Source organism: Acinonyx jubatus, chromosome B2 (assembly GCF_027475565.1).
Source record: "Acinonyx jubatus isolate Ajub_Pintada_27869175 chromosome B2, VMU_Ajub_asm_v1.0, whole genome shotgun sequence".
Taxonomy (NCBI): Eukaryota; Metazoa; Chordata; class Mammalia; order Carnivora; family Felidae; genus Acinonyx; species Acinonyx jubatus.
The window spans coordinates 9,509,352-9,525,015 of NC_069385.1; the positions used below are offsets into that span (position 1 = coordinate 9,509,352).

The following is a 15,664-nucleotide window of genomic DNA, read 5'->3' on the forward strand; positions in this document are numbered from 1 at the left end:
TGCTTTTCCAGAGCTTCTTACGCCACAGAGGACAAGCAGACACAGGTAACACAATGCATCTATTCGTAAGCAACAGTAACAGCAAAGGGTCACCGGAAGGTACCACATCCGGCGCGGGCAAAGATGCTATCAGATGGCTATCCTCAAACAGCGATACGTACTGGAAAGCGAGCAGCCCGTTCCCACTCCTAAGTCAGTCTCCTTAATCCAGGAGTTCCAGGTCTTTTACACCACGTACGGAAATACACTTGAAAGCCCCTGCCATCCAGTATTTCTGGTCTATTTAAAAATTATCTTAAGGAAAAACATGGTGTTGCTAAGAGAAAAATACTTTGAAGAGTATTCACCCAGTTTGCCTTTGTATGTTTAAATTTCCTAAGAGAGCCCTCATAAATTATAGCTGATTCTAAACAATTGCTCCTGATTATTTGGCTTAAGTCACAGCCCCTTAATCCTGGTCTGGGGCATGATGCAATTTATACATGCTACTGTTAAGAGGAAACAGCTAATGACCTTGCTGTAAACCTTGCTGTAAACACCTGTTACTCAGTTTTTCAAGATATATCCATAGTACTCCATTTCATAATAAAATACTTCCTTATGGCTTTTATTATAAATTTTACAAAAAGAAATAAATAGCGGGGTGCCTGGGTGGTTCAATCAGTTAAACTTCTGGCTCTTGGTTTGGGCTCAGATCACGATCTCAGTCCCTGAGTTCAAGCCCTACATCAGGTTCTGCACTGACAGTGCAGACAGAGCCTGCTTGGCATTCTCTCTCTCTCCCTCTCTCTCGGCCCCTCCCCCACTCACACTCACTCTATCTTCCCCCCAAAATAAATAAAACTTTTAAAAAATTGTTAAAAAATAGAAAGAAATAGCAATATGCTCATCCTGTACCTGCCCCCCAAACATAAATACACACACAAATACTACACTAAGAAATCCTTTCAGCATTAAAGTTGTGCCCATGCTGCTGTTTATTATTACCAATATTTCTATTTTATTCCTATATTAAAACAAACACAGTACCCATGAGAAATAAATGTACTTAGTTGAATGAAATTCTTCACTCGAGTTTTCAGTTTCCACAAAACCATAGTGTGCTCTTCCCCTATCATCTGACTTCCCAACTACTTGGTACACAGGCTGTGATCTTAGCATGCTGTTAGTGCCTTCTCCTGCTGTGATGTGATTTTCCATCTGCTGGGCATGGTAATGACTTTTCCTGATCTAGAAAACCATCATATGGACCCCATCCTATAGATAGCCTCCAAAGACACTTCCAGTTACAAATGTATCTGATGAAATGAAATATAAAGACTGATAGTTAGGCCCAATTTATCTTGGAGGTCAACACTGTTCAAATGTAGTATAAACACTTTGCTGCATAAAGTCAGCTTTTGGAAGAAGTCAATAGTGCAAATAAGATAGCTATTTGTAGATACTGCTCCCTAGCTAGGAGCACATTGCCATACTGTGGAATTGACAAAATTCTAAGAAAACAAATTGGAATTCAGGCTGTTACCTTTTCTTGAAGATGCTAACAAATCAATACAGACAAAACAGCTTAAACATTCACCAACACACGGATAAATAATTAAATAATGATACATACATTCATTTGCATAACTAGCCTTTCCTCTCTTTTTTCTTCTTTTTTTAGTGTACTGACATGAAAAGAAGTTCACATATAATTGACGTACAGGAAAAAAGCAAGCTGCTGATCAGGTATACCATGATTCAATTTTGTGTTACAAAAAGCTGTGTTCATTTATATGCATGGTACACGTCTTTTTGCCTGTTCTTGTATACAAAGAAAAGTTTAGGAAGAATACCCAAACTGCTAGCAATGGCTGCTTCTCCAGATACTGGAGAGGGTATTTCACTTCACATACGTCTTTATTTCTCATTATGCACAGGAGTGACGTATGTAATTAAACATGTTTTAACACTATTAAGACTAAGCACAACTACCTAGCCTAACTGCTAGTCGAGTGCACAACAATTTTTGTTCAACAGACCTGAACCAGGCTATATTCTCCAGTACATACTCTACCCTTAAACCAAAGGGTCTTTCCACACATGAGGTATGAGGGATACCACTGGGCTCTGGCAATCTTCTGGACAAATCCATACCAATTAACAGAAATTCTGTCAAAAACAATGTTTGCTAGCTCCAAGGAAAGAAGCACACCACATGAATCATAGCCCCTTTACAGCATTTTGCAATTAATTAATTAAAGCCTAAGAAATAATTTGTAAGATAAAATCCCCAAATCCACTTTTATTGATCTTCACATCAAAGCATATATTTTTATGTATATATTAAGAAATAAAAGAAAAACTACGCTGTCTTGCTTTTATCTCAGGGAGAAGTTGGGTTTTTTCCATTGATTTTAGTTCCAGGATGTAGCGAGAAAATTTAATCCTTTCCCTATTAAGTAAGATACTGCCAGCAAAAATGTACCATGGATGGCAAAACTAGGAAATTGTTTACTTTGGCTTCATAGATCTCCTTGAAACTACGAATCAGCAAGCCTCATCATCTTAAGCTGGGTCATTCCTTTTTGAAAGCTAGATAAGGGATCAGAGATACTGAACACTGGACAGAGTGGCACAGGCCTGCGCTTTCCATAGGAAGTCCTGGCATCCATCATAGCGACCGCCTGGGGCGGGAAGTGTCACCTTTGCTGTCATCACAGAACTCAGTCCAGTCTGTGCTATATAGTTCATAGTAAGATTTTAATTATAATACTTGGCTGACCATAATTTAGAGTTCATTTACTTTGATGATGTCAGAAACCTATTTAAAAAAAAAACAACTTTATTTTTCAGGTGACTCTTTTGTTAAACAATAATATCTCTATCTATACTTGTGCAGAAAAACTATACCTGTGATGAGGGCTTTGTTTGATTCATTAGAAAATGAGTATATTATTTTCCTCTAAGCATCTTACACAATGGATAAAACTAATTTTATTACCACTCTTCTATATAAACACAATTTCAAGGCTAATTATTTCCTAATTAAGCACAGAAATTACTAAGTCCTGTACTGTGTGAGTTAGATGAAATTTGGCAATTTGCTATGAGACAGAAAACAGAAAAGATGTCACTATTTATATTTATTCTAGCTAAACCATTTTATTTTATTTTATTTTATTTTTTATTTATTTGTATTTATTGTTCAGAGAAAGAGAGAGCGTGTGTGAGGCTGCAGGGAAGAGGCGGGGGGGGGGGGGGGGGCAGAGGACCCAAAGTAGGCTCTGCACTGACAGCAAAGAGCCTGATGTAGGGCTCAAACTTGTGAACCGGGAGACCATGACCTAAGCTGAAGTCTGACACTCAAAGGACTGAGCCACTCAGGCGCCCCTTAGCTAAATCATTTTAGATACCTGAATCTCCTAAAGCAGTAATTCTCCAAGTAGCTATGTTAATATGTACTAGATAAGACAGCTAAACTGATTAACTATAGAATTCCTTTGTTGGGGGGAGTGGGTTTGAGGTGCTCACATGCACATTCATGAATATAAATTTAACTGTGAAATCCAAGTTAAATTTCCAAAGACTAAAACGCAGGTCACTAAAAAAGATTTCCATTGAATTAAGTGAGGGTGATACAACTGTCAACCAGAGAAAATAATCCAGAGAGCGTACACACTGTTAGCTTTCCTTTCCCGGTGGCTTCAGAGTCCTGCTCGTAATAAATGGTTGTAACCATTAAATTGTACATGAAAACTTCAAACAGATGAATTTTATGGTATGTGAATTATATCTCAGTAAAACTTTAAAAAAAAACCCCATGTGAGTGTGCATGCGTGTGCCTGTGCATGTAAGAAAGACAGGCTGCAACCCATCAGAACCTTTCCTGAGTAAAATACTGGCAGTGCAGTGTTTTACTGCAAGCAGCACACACTCTGGGTGCTGGGAAAAGTGTCTACGTAGAGAGCGTATGGGAAAACTCTTTACTGGTTAATATGCTATTCAGAAACCATGCTTTTAAATTAACGTAAAATATTTAAGGCATTTATTTATGCATCATTTTTTAATGATTCCCTATGTTAAGCAACTGTTTGGGGAGGGGGATTAATCAAGCACCTGCCAATCTCAACCCCTTCAACTAAGGACATCTATTTGGTATGCTGAGTTGGAGTACTTCGTGACATATGTGCCACAGATAGGTGGTCATACATATATATATATAAAGCATACAGCAATTCTGATACTCTACTCGAGATATGGTCTTCAAATTTTGATTTGTACTTTGGTGTAATACAATGAACTTGCATGAAAGCTTTCATTGACAAAACGAGAAAAACAGCTCCACATTTAATATATGGTAACATGACTGCCTCTCTGCTTTAGCCCCTACACACTCCCCCTACTCTTCCAACTGCACTGCATGCAGTTTCTGCCTGATTTTATCCTCTGCTTTTATAACACTTTTCTATTTGACTACTTTTTCCCAAAAATCTGTATATTTCTGTAATCACTTTGAGATGAAAGAAATGAACAGAAAATAAGCTAATTCCTTCTCAATTTTCAAAGTGTGAGAAACAGCTAACACTGTGCTAGATAGACTTCTAAGCACTTTCCAAGTATTAACTCATTTAGTCCACTCAACAGCCCTATGGGACAGAAACTATTATTGTCCTGCTTTTGCGCAAGAATATAGAAAACAGAGAGATTTAGGAAATTGCCTGCGGTCATTCAGCTAATAAATGGCTAAGCCAGATTTCTAACCCAGGTAGTCTGGCTTACGTCTGGTGCTACTTAACCACCACGATATAGACTGCCTTTCTGAGTAAGGAATGTCCTGTCTGAACTTTGTAGCTATATTAAACTATCGTCAAGGAATTAAGAGTTCCTTCTTAGACATGTAGTAAGTTACATTTATGATATATTATGTTGTTTGAAAAATAAATTTTAAACATGTATTAAAGTAGTAAAAAGAAAACTTACTACACTGTCTCTATTAGTACCTATAAATATTTTATGCAAATGTTACTCTTTTGAAACAGGACTAGAGTACATATCTACTAGTACTCTGTAAATGCCATTATGTCACCATGAAAGACTGGAGGTCCTCCAAATTATTTCTAATTAATAGGGTTTTACTTGGTTAAATTTGGAGAAGTCACTGCTTTATGAAGGTTTGAGCACTGAAATTCCAACTTTATTATTTTAATTCAGAAACCAAGCTTACCTAATTTGTAATTTATAATAAAACTGTTAACAGGGATAGTGATCTCGACAGTTGTGGCTACGCTTAAGTAAAGTCAGACTTAGGGTGACTATTTCAGCTAACCAATTGCAAACTTTATAATCAAGGTATTCTACAACATATTTGTGAACTTCTGACTGACAAAAGCCCGGCTGCATGGCACCACACCTGACGGCAAGACTATGTGGAGAAGGGAGAATAAAAATTAACATTAAGTAAGTAACTTCGTGTAACCAAGCACTATACTGAACGACATATACAATGCATAACTACATATTGTATGTTGATATATTACATTTATATATGTGTGTTTACACATCTTATTATGTATATATACACACATATATACACATATTAATTTAATCCTCACAGCTTTTTGAGGCAGGTGGTATCATCATTTCACAGAAAAATCTGAGGTTCCAAGAGTAGCTTGCTCAAGGTGACACATTATTACTAAACTGAAAGGCAGGACTTGAAGCCAGAGTCTCCTGACTCCAGAACCAGCGTACTTTCTGCCACAATGTGTTCCTTGTTTTGACCAAAACCATCTCCTGTCAGCAGTCATGTGCTCATCCGTCCTACAACCCGATTAAAGGGGGCAGTGAGCTGGAAGCCCTGAGTGCACAGAGGTGATACATAATGGTAGCCAGATGCAAGAGAAAGTCAGTAAGAACAGTCTTGGGATGTTCTGCCTATAATAAACTGTCATCATAAGCCCCTGGTACCTTTACCAAGATAATAACTGGGGGGCCGGGGTGGCGTTAGAGGCCAGCAGGTGATAATGCACTTTTTCTATTTTTTTCTTGGTAATTACCGAGAGGTAAAACTCAGAACCTACATTCACAACAGCAAACCACTGAGGCAGGTGAAGGCACCCCTTTCCAGACCAAAGCATCTGTTTTAGTCAACCAACTCTTAACCCATTCAAATAAAAGCCTGACTATGGGCCTGGGTACTGGGAGATACCATCTGGAATCAATTTCAGAATTTCTATAGCTATCTCTGGGAAGTTTACCAAGCAGATAGTTTTTTGCAGCCTCTTTGCATTAAACACTGCAAATATTTATGAGGTGACCCCTTGACTGTGCTCTGAAACAACAAGCCCCCCAGCGAACAAGTCCTAGAACGTCTTGCTGCCAGAATCCATCAGCCACAACCAACAAGGGCATGTTCAGGTCTGACACCTCAGACGTATTCTGTCCCTCCTATAATCCTTATGATACATTTCTATTCACCCTTATAAAAGCTTCACCTCTGGGTTAGTTCTCCAGGGCCTTAAAAACAGCACCACTTCAACCCAAACAACAGAAACCCACATCTTCATAATAAGACCTAATATAAGCATGAAATTGTTGTGTGTGCCACTTTTACTTTAATCGTTCCATTATAATCCTCACAGAAGTACTATAAAAGTAGATAGAAACATTTCCATGTTATAGGCAGGGAAACACGACACAGGGCTTCACAGAGTTGTTTCATCACTACTGGTATCTATCAAATATACACTGGGTAGGGGGCAGTATTCTAAGCAAGAGGAGGGTGGCGGGTAGCACCCCAGATCTGAGGTTACAAGACTGGGTTTAAATCTAGCTTCTACACCTTAATGACGACGGCACTCATCATTAAGTGCTGAGCACACGGGTTCAGGGTGGGCTGGGTTGCATTTAGTCCCAGATTCAACAAAACCTGCCAGACTGCTCCAGCAAATGCTTCTTATGACCCACTGGTGGCTAAACTGGCTGTGACCTTGATCCTTGTCCCCAAGCTCCCACTCCATTTTCAGCACTGCTCTCTTAGCCTCTTAGGGTCTCCTTTTCAACTTCCCAAGATTAATGGCATTTATTATGGATTTTGACTCACATATGTGAGAAGGACATTGCTCTAATTAATATGTCAACCCCTGCTGTAATGACACCTTAACTGCCTAAATAAATGCCAGACTGAACTATCCACAAGTCTCCAGGCGTACAAAGGGACTGTCGGTGATGAAAGGGAACTGTCATTATTCCGGACTTACTGAGTGGCATGTCCCACACCACATTATGGAAAGTATCTCATTTCATCTCTACTGCAGACCTGAAGTAAATCTATTCATCAGCATTTCAGAGATGAGAACCTAGCTCAGAGATACACGGTAATTTGGCCAAAAAGAAACCAGTAAGTAATGGCAGACCAAGGATCCAAATCCTAAGTCTTCAGGGCTCTGAAGCTCCACTCTGCTGCCTGGAGGAATTTGGCAAATGGAGAAGAAAAGACAAGGGATTCCATTATCCTCTTAGAGGGAGAGATCTACAGTGTTGGAAGGTTTGTCTTCCCATTCCACTACAAGGAACTGAAACCACTTCCCTGCCCTCCACTTAAGGATCAGCGGGTACAAGAGACCTGGGGCAGAGCCCAAAACGAAACAGATACACATACAGATACATTTTCCCCAACCCCCCGAGCAGTCACCCAGTCAGATGAATTCCTAGAAATCTGTGCCTTAAAGTCTGCCCATGACAGTTAGTCAAATACAAGAGAGAACGACGCTGCCTCTGGAGGTTTCTGAAGAACATGGGAGACTGGTATCTAAGCACCAAGCTGCAGCCATGTCCCCACCTCCTCCTCCTCCTCCTATTCCTGCCTGTGCTACAGACGTGTGCAGACATGCGTGTCTCCTATACCAGATGCCAGAGATAACAAAGAAAATAGCACGTTACCTGCCTGAAAAGTTTTCTGTCTAGCAAGGGAGACCTATGTGCAAACAAATAATTGCACTACACATACTTAAATAGGGTGATGCCAAATCCAAATAAAAATAAATTACTTAGAGATAATTCATTCTACCCGAGGTTTCATAAAGAGAATTTAAATATTCATAATTTGAGCTTTTAGAAAGACAGAGGAAATTACACTATTATCCTTATTTAAGAACAAATATACCTGAGTCTTCTAGGTAGCAATCAGCTCTTATGGCTCAGGATGCCGAGTTCATTCTGCACAGGAAGCCACAGATTTAGTCACTTCACGCCTACATTCTAAAATGTGCCCCACAACACTCACAAACATCAAGCCCATAAAAGGAGAAGAAAATAAAAAGCAGAGTCCTACCAATTGAAATAGGACTCCACCATCAATTATCCACAATTCTCAACTCTAAAAACCTCTAGAAATCTATTGTTTTTTCACTAACTCATTTGATGACAAACCCTGAGCTGACTTATCTGGGTACAAAATTGGAACTGAAATGGCACAAGGCTCTGTTAAGCCTTTATTCATCTCACATAATGAGCTTTGCTGAAATGCTATGCCTGATTACAAGGTGATGCTCCAAACCTATAAGGAGTCTTTCCTACTCTATGGTATCTGTATCATATGCCTTCTAAAATCCAAAACATTCAGAATTCAAGAACAGAGTCTCAGATATAATTATGGCATTGCATCTGCTTTCTGGAGGCACAGAGGAGGTCAGAAACCAGAGAAACACTACTTCGAAAGAGGAAAGTCACTGTCAAGTAAAAACATCAAGTGCCCGCTCCCCTGCCTGCAGTTATTCCCCCACATCACCAAGCATGAGTTCCAGTGTGCACCTGCATTAAGTCCTCTGGACTCTGAGCCCCTGTGCCATCACGGGCTCTGAGCGGCCCTCCACGTGCTACCCAACAGGCCTCTGCCCATGCTGCATCTGACTTCCTCACCAGACGACAGCCTCAGAGCCAGCCTGACTGTCACCTCTGTCTGGAGCCTGGGTTCTTATCAAATAAAAGATCACCTGTGTAGCCCCCAAGTTCTACTTTGTCATTCTAACTTCTGACCCCAACAACCTTACCGAGTCACCCTGCCCTTCAGAGCAAACCAAACAAAACATAGGTCAGGAGCATTTCTTCTAGAATTTTGCTTTGCTTAAAAGTTGTGAGACAGAACTGAGTATGCTATTTAAGGCCTGGCTGCTAAACCCAGAAAGGCCATTTCAGGGCTGAGACATATTTGTTCAGCCTAATTGTTTCCTAACTCCACGGTATTAGCGAAGCAAAGGGGCTTGTGTGCCTCAGGCGTGGGCAAGGGGCCGATGACCTGCGCGGGCAAGCAGAGAGCTTGATGAACCCCCATGAAGGGCCTCAAGGGATCCTCAAGTCTCAACTGATCACAGTTTCAACGTACAACAAAGATTAAAGTAATAAACTACCTGCTGACAAGACCTTAAAGTAAATGAAACTAAGAAGCTTCTCTGTTTTTATCTTCAAACTCCTCTTAAGATCTAGGAGATACCTGTAAATTCTCCTTTTCCTTAAGGTGTTAAATCGTATCTATCACCAGGTCCTATTCATTTTCTTTTCCTTTCTTTTTTCTTTTCTTTTCTTCTTGAGAGAGAGCATGCACAAGTGGAGAAGAGGGGCAGAAGGATGGGGGGGGGAGGAAGAGAGAGAGAGAGAGAGGGGGGGGGCACAGTGCTCATGAGCGGGACAGGGAGAGGGAGGAGGGCAGAGAGAGGGAAAGAGAGAATCCTAAACAGGCTCCATGCTCAGCACAGAGCCCAATGCGAGGCTCGATCCCACAACCCCAGGATCATGACCTGAGCCGAAATCAAGAGTCGGACACTCAACCCACTGAGCCACCCAGGCACTGCTCATTTTTCTTTTAAATAATTCTTGCACTTCCCACTCTCTATTCCTACTGCCACCACCCTATCCCAGTCCTCGATGATCCTTACAGCACTCCTAGGTGATCTCATCCAATCTGGTGGCTTTTTAAGTGGTTTTAAATATCAGTTACATACAGATGACTCCAAATTTTTATCTCCAGTCTCAATTTCCTCCCTGAACTCCAGACTCCTTTGTAAATGCTGCAAACATGGTGCTCGATCTTTCCTGCCTCAGTAAATGGCAGCTCTATCCTTTAGCTGATAAGGCCAGAAGGCTCTGAGTTCTCGCTTTTTCTCTCACATCTCAGATGTGATCTGCTGGCAAATCCTGTCATCTCTACCTTCGAAATATGTCCCAAATCCAGCCACTGCCACCATTATCACATATGCCACCAGCCTGGTCTCTCTCCCAGATAACTCCAGGGCCCCTACCTGGTCTCCCTGTTCCACACTGATCCTGAGGCCAGTCTACTTGCCAAGAGCAGGGAGTGTTTCTGCCCTCCTCCCTCTAAGAGCAAAATTATTCTCATGGTTCCACTTACCACTCTGGGAAGATGATTCCCCAAAGCTCTTTCTTGAGCCCGGACTTCTCCAGGTCCAAATCTCCAATTAAATACAAGTTCACTTCTACTTGGATAACCTAGTCACCTCTAACTCAACCTTTCCAACCTGAACTTCCCTTGCCCTGAAAGCTGTGCCATCATCCCCATCACTCAAATTTTGTCCATGGTATCACCATACTCCCCAAACAGAAACCCTGGAGTTACTCCTTCAAGTCCCAATGTACCTGGTACACATTTCTATGACTCTACTGGAGGCAGAGTGCAAAATGACCACAATTCACCCTCTTCCCCTTGGCCCTATGACTTTGCAGTTATTCCCATCAAGAGGGAAAGACTATGTATCTATCCCCTGAACCTGGGCTTGATCTGTGACTTTGGCCAACAGAACACCGCACAAAAGACAATGTAACAGTCCTAAGCCTTGGCCTCAAGACATCCTGAACACGTGTGCCTTTTTCTCTTAGAATCCTGCATGTGGCCACGAAAACAAGCCCAGACCAGACTTCTGGATGAAGGACATGTGGCCTGGCTGCCCCAGTCACAGCAACTGACAGCCTGCCAGGCCACCGAGTAAAGCTGCCTAGCCGACTTCAGCTGACCACAGATCCATGGCTGAGTCTAGACAAGACCAGAAGAACCACCTTGCTCAGCCCAGCCCAGCCCAACGGCTCACCCACAGAATCTTGAGTTAAATGAACAGATGGTGTTTTAAGTACTAAGATTAGGAATGGTTTGTTATACTGCAATTAACTACCATTACACTATTTACCTCTCTGTATTAAAAAAGAACATATTAAAGTGTCCTAGTTCACAAAGGGCCCTGAATTAATGTTCTGTGCCATTCCTGATGTGATGATGTAGAACTCGGCCCCCTGATCGATTGGCTCCTTAGAGGCCGAGGTCCCATCGTGTTTGGCCCATGTTTTCAACACCTGGTATGGTGCCTTACACAAACACAGAGGCTCAAGATACGAGCTACACGGCTGTAAGTAAGGATAAGAAAACCCTGTGCTTCTTGCACATATTCTCTTTACACAGTTGAAAACCACAGGCTACCCTGTAATTAAACTTTGGCCTGTTATGCAACTTTTCTAAGCATCTAATCTATTTTAAAAAATGGGGGCTAAGAGTATCTTCCTTACATGATATTTCTTGAGTTTAAATTTGATAATTCATGTCACATCCTTAGCATAATACCCAGCACATAAAAAGCTACATCATACATTTGTCTATTATTATTGCCTACTAACTGTAGGTAATAATTTTCAAGTAAATTACAAGTTACTTAGCAACAGTCATGTTATTTGGCGCTTTTTTTGTCCCCACTATGCATAATAAGATAGTGCTGGGCACACGGCAGACATGTGATAAACACTTGACTAACAGACTGATTTCACCCTCTCCACGAGAAGCTCAGATGGCTTCCTACAGCCCATTAAAATCTCAACTACTGTCATGTAGTAATGATAAAAAAAAATCTTACCACCTCACCTACCTCATATTATGCAATACTGTGGTAGAAAGCCCTCCCTAAGGAGAGGAAAAAGAGGATAGAAAATTTCAAAGTAACTGGGCTATGCGCCTACATGACAACATCCCCCATGACCTTGTAAACCGAGACTACTTAACCAGACTACATGTTTGTGTGTAGACTATGCCACGTGACGTTCAGGGCTCAGTTCTTTAGGTACGAACCCAACTGAGGTGTGCCAGCACGAATAAAGTTGCTTCCAGGAAAGAAAAGCCTGGGTGTCATGATTATCCGTGCGAGAATCCTGTTACAATACCACATGCTATCTCAGTTATAAAGCATTTAGGTATAAGTCACAGAAACCGGAGAAACAGTATCTCAGACAAATAGGAATTTTTCCTTTCCGCCATGTGAAGTGACAGTAAGAAGTCAGCAGTCTGCAACCTGGAAGAGGGAGGGCCATGACCAGAACCATCATGCTGACACCCTGAGCTCAGACATCCAGCCTTTAGAATGATGCAAAATAAATTTTTGTTATTTTACAGCCACATGGGTTAAGCATCCGATTCCTGGTTTAGGTCATGATCTCACAGTTTGTGGGATGGAGCCCCACGTTGGGCTCTGTGCTAACAGCACAGAGCCGGCTTGGGATTCTCTGTCTCCCTCTCTGCCCCTCCCCTGCTTGCATTCTCTCTCTCTCTCTCTCTCTCTCTCTCTCTCTCTCTCTCAAAATACAGAAACTTTTTTTTAATGTTTTTATTTTATTTTTAAGAGAGAGAAACAGAGCACGAGCAGGGGAGGGGTAGAGAGAGAGGGAGACACAGAATCTGAAGCAGGCTCCAGGTTCTGAGCTGTCAGCACAGAGCTCGATGCAGGGCTCAAACTCACAAACTGTGGGATCGTGACCTGAGCCAAAGTCAGATGTTAAACCAACTGAGCCACCCTGGTGCTCCTCAAAATACATAAACTTTAAAAGCCATCTAGTCCATGGTTCTTTGTTACAGCAGCCTGAACTAAGAGAGTGCCAGAGCCAGCCACTCTGACTCCCTTGGTCTTTTCCTCATGGACACAGATGGCTGCCACAGCTCCTGGTATCACAGCCATTTTCCGTAGGGTAAGCATGAGGCTGTGACAACCATGACTGCTCTTGCTATGTGGAAAACAAAAGTTTTCCCAGGGCTACTTACCAACTCCTCCTTATGTCTCACTGACACCCTATAAGAGAGCCGAGAAAGCAAGCTGTTAGGTCTTCCAGACTCTCTGGTTGTGGCAGGTTGTATTTCCCAATGATGGCCAACTAATGTATCTTGTTTCATACACTCTTATACAATGACACTGAAACATCCCTACTGAGAGGTGTGATCTAAGTTCCTTCCTCTTGAATCTTGATGCGGGTGATGCTGTGTGACTTTCAAGACTAGATCAAAGCAGGTAATCTAGCTTCCACCTGTATTCCTCTCAGACGTATGCCTCTGGAGCCCCGAGGCTCCGTGCAAGTGAAGAGTCTGGCTACGCTCAGGAGACCATGTAGACAGACAGACCACAGCAAGACAGAGAGAAGCCAAGGAGGGCTCTCCCAGCCCAGGCACCAGACATGTGAATGAAGAGCCTTCAGATGGCTCCAATCTCAATCCCTCACCATCTGACTGTGTCCTCAGGTTAGACCCTGAGCCAGAACTGCCCAATGAAGCTGCTCTTGAGTCCCTAACTCATAGAAACCGGGAGAGATCACAAATATTACTGTTGTTTTTAAGCCACTGAGCTCTGAGGTGATTTCTAAGGCAGCAACAGATAACTAAAAGAGAAGGCTGACAACCGAGAGGGATAAGGAGAGGGGACTGCCCGTCATATGCTATACTCACTTTCCCCCGGACATCGCATGCTCTCTGTGGCCTTCATGCCTTTGCTCTTCCCTGACCTGGGACTGCAGCCCCAGCCAGCACAGACAAAGGGAGCCTCCAGGGCATAGCCCAGCCACCTCATTTCCACTAAATCACAACGATCTCTCTCATCTCTACCCAGAACAGTTTAAAATTTGTATTCAGTCGCATTATTCTTTTACCCCATTATTCTGGATTCTTAGGTCTAGTATGAGTTCTTGTTCATGGAGATCTCAACGTATACTTGCATTTTATATATTAGTTTAGTCTTTGCCAGGTAAGGAACACAAGGTAGTAAGTACTTGCTTAATAAAACTGAGCCTCTGGGCTGCTTGCTAAGGTCAGTGTCTCCTAAAAACTCCTTTCTCACCATAGAGTTAGCCTTCTCTTTGCCACTTAGTGATGGTCTGTCTTCTTCAAAACTCAGACCAAGTCTAACTTCTCTGTAAATTCTTCTCTGATTAACCCCTCCCATCGTCGGTGTGAACAGCTCGCTCAGGTCTCTGTGCTCCTCACCCCTTCACGTCCTTCTCTTTTGGCTGTCCCGTTCTGCTGCACTTGCACGGGCCCATCTCGCCACCAAACCACCTTGTTACTGAGGGAAGGACCATGTTTTATTCAGCTTTCTATTCCCAGCACTAAATGCTGACACCCAGTAGATAGTCAATGAATGTCTGATGAGTGGAGGAAGAGAGAACACATACCGAACTGCCGACAAGTAACGAAAAAGAAAATCCTAAGTTAAAAAACAAAACCAAAAAACTCCCATCTACTTGCTTCACTTATGACTGAGAACCCGACTTCTCTAACATTTACTTCTTAGTTTAGGTAACCGTAGCAAGGCCACAATTTTAAAGACAGAAATAATACCCTGATAACTACATAAACACACCAAGAAATGTTCTTAATAAGCTACATTAGGAAAATTTTACGTTTCAGACCTGTTTGGTAGCGAATCCTAGGAGGTAACGCTTACGAACAAATTCACTGCTAAAAAGGTGAACCAGAAACTCTTACGTTATGACAGCTGATGCAGCATGGCATTTTCCACGTTCACACACTGCCGGAAAGAACAAGGCGCTTATAGACAACCCTGGCCGGTCACTTCTAAGATACCAGAAGTAAAACAGGGAGTGCGTGGGATTACACGAGGATCATAAATGATCAACTCTGCTGAAGACAAACTTCCTGACGGCTCCCCCACCTGGTGGAGCTCCCACGATGGGGTCCAAACTGGGAAAACAATCCTAGAAAAGTAACAAAGTTACAGTCTTTGAATTTCAAAACTCTTCCCCAATTTCTTTCCATTTTTGGAAAATTAACGTAACCCACAAGATACCATTCACCCTTGCAACATGTCCACCCGACCAATTCACTCCTGGCAAACGTCCGCTATTTCTTTGAGTGCTTGCATCGAAGCAGGCCTCTGTGCTGTTCTGTCGCTGACAGCATCCTGACGGCACCACCAAAACAACTCCACAAACGGTCTGTGCAGTCAAGGTTCCCAAAGGGCAGGACGTGTCAACACAGACTCAGTTTCCTCATCTGACGTACCTTACAAAATAAGGGAAAATAAGCCTTTCTCATGCTCATCTCTGAACAACTATGTACGCTGTTCTCCTTTAGAAATACCGCCTGCTGTCTCTGCTTTATGGAACCTACCTAGTCTTCAAGGACCAGTTTGGCCCTAAATCCCTATCTCCAAGGCCTAGAACACAGTAGGGGCTCAATAAACGTCTGTTGAATGTTATCACAGTAAAAAACAACTCAAAACACACCACGTCACGAGGCAGTTGGTGAAGTGGTCCTATGAAGAAATCCTAAGGAAAAGTCCACGTAGACCGAGGACGGTAGAGGTAGCTCCTTAGAGAAGTCAGCCGCTCAGATACTTGGGATTTTTGTCAC

General features: G+C 42.2%; 1 protein-coding gene across 3 annotated transcripts in view; it reads right to left on the minus strand.

The window, feature by feature from the left end:
• Nucleotides 1-15,664, minus strand: part of TULP4 (TUB like protein 4) — a 239,541-nt gene that overhangs the window by 111,331 nt on the left and 112,546 nt on the right. The window lies entirely within an intron of this gene.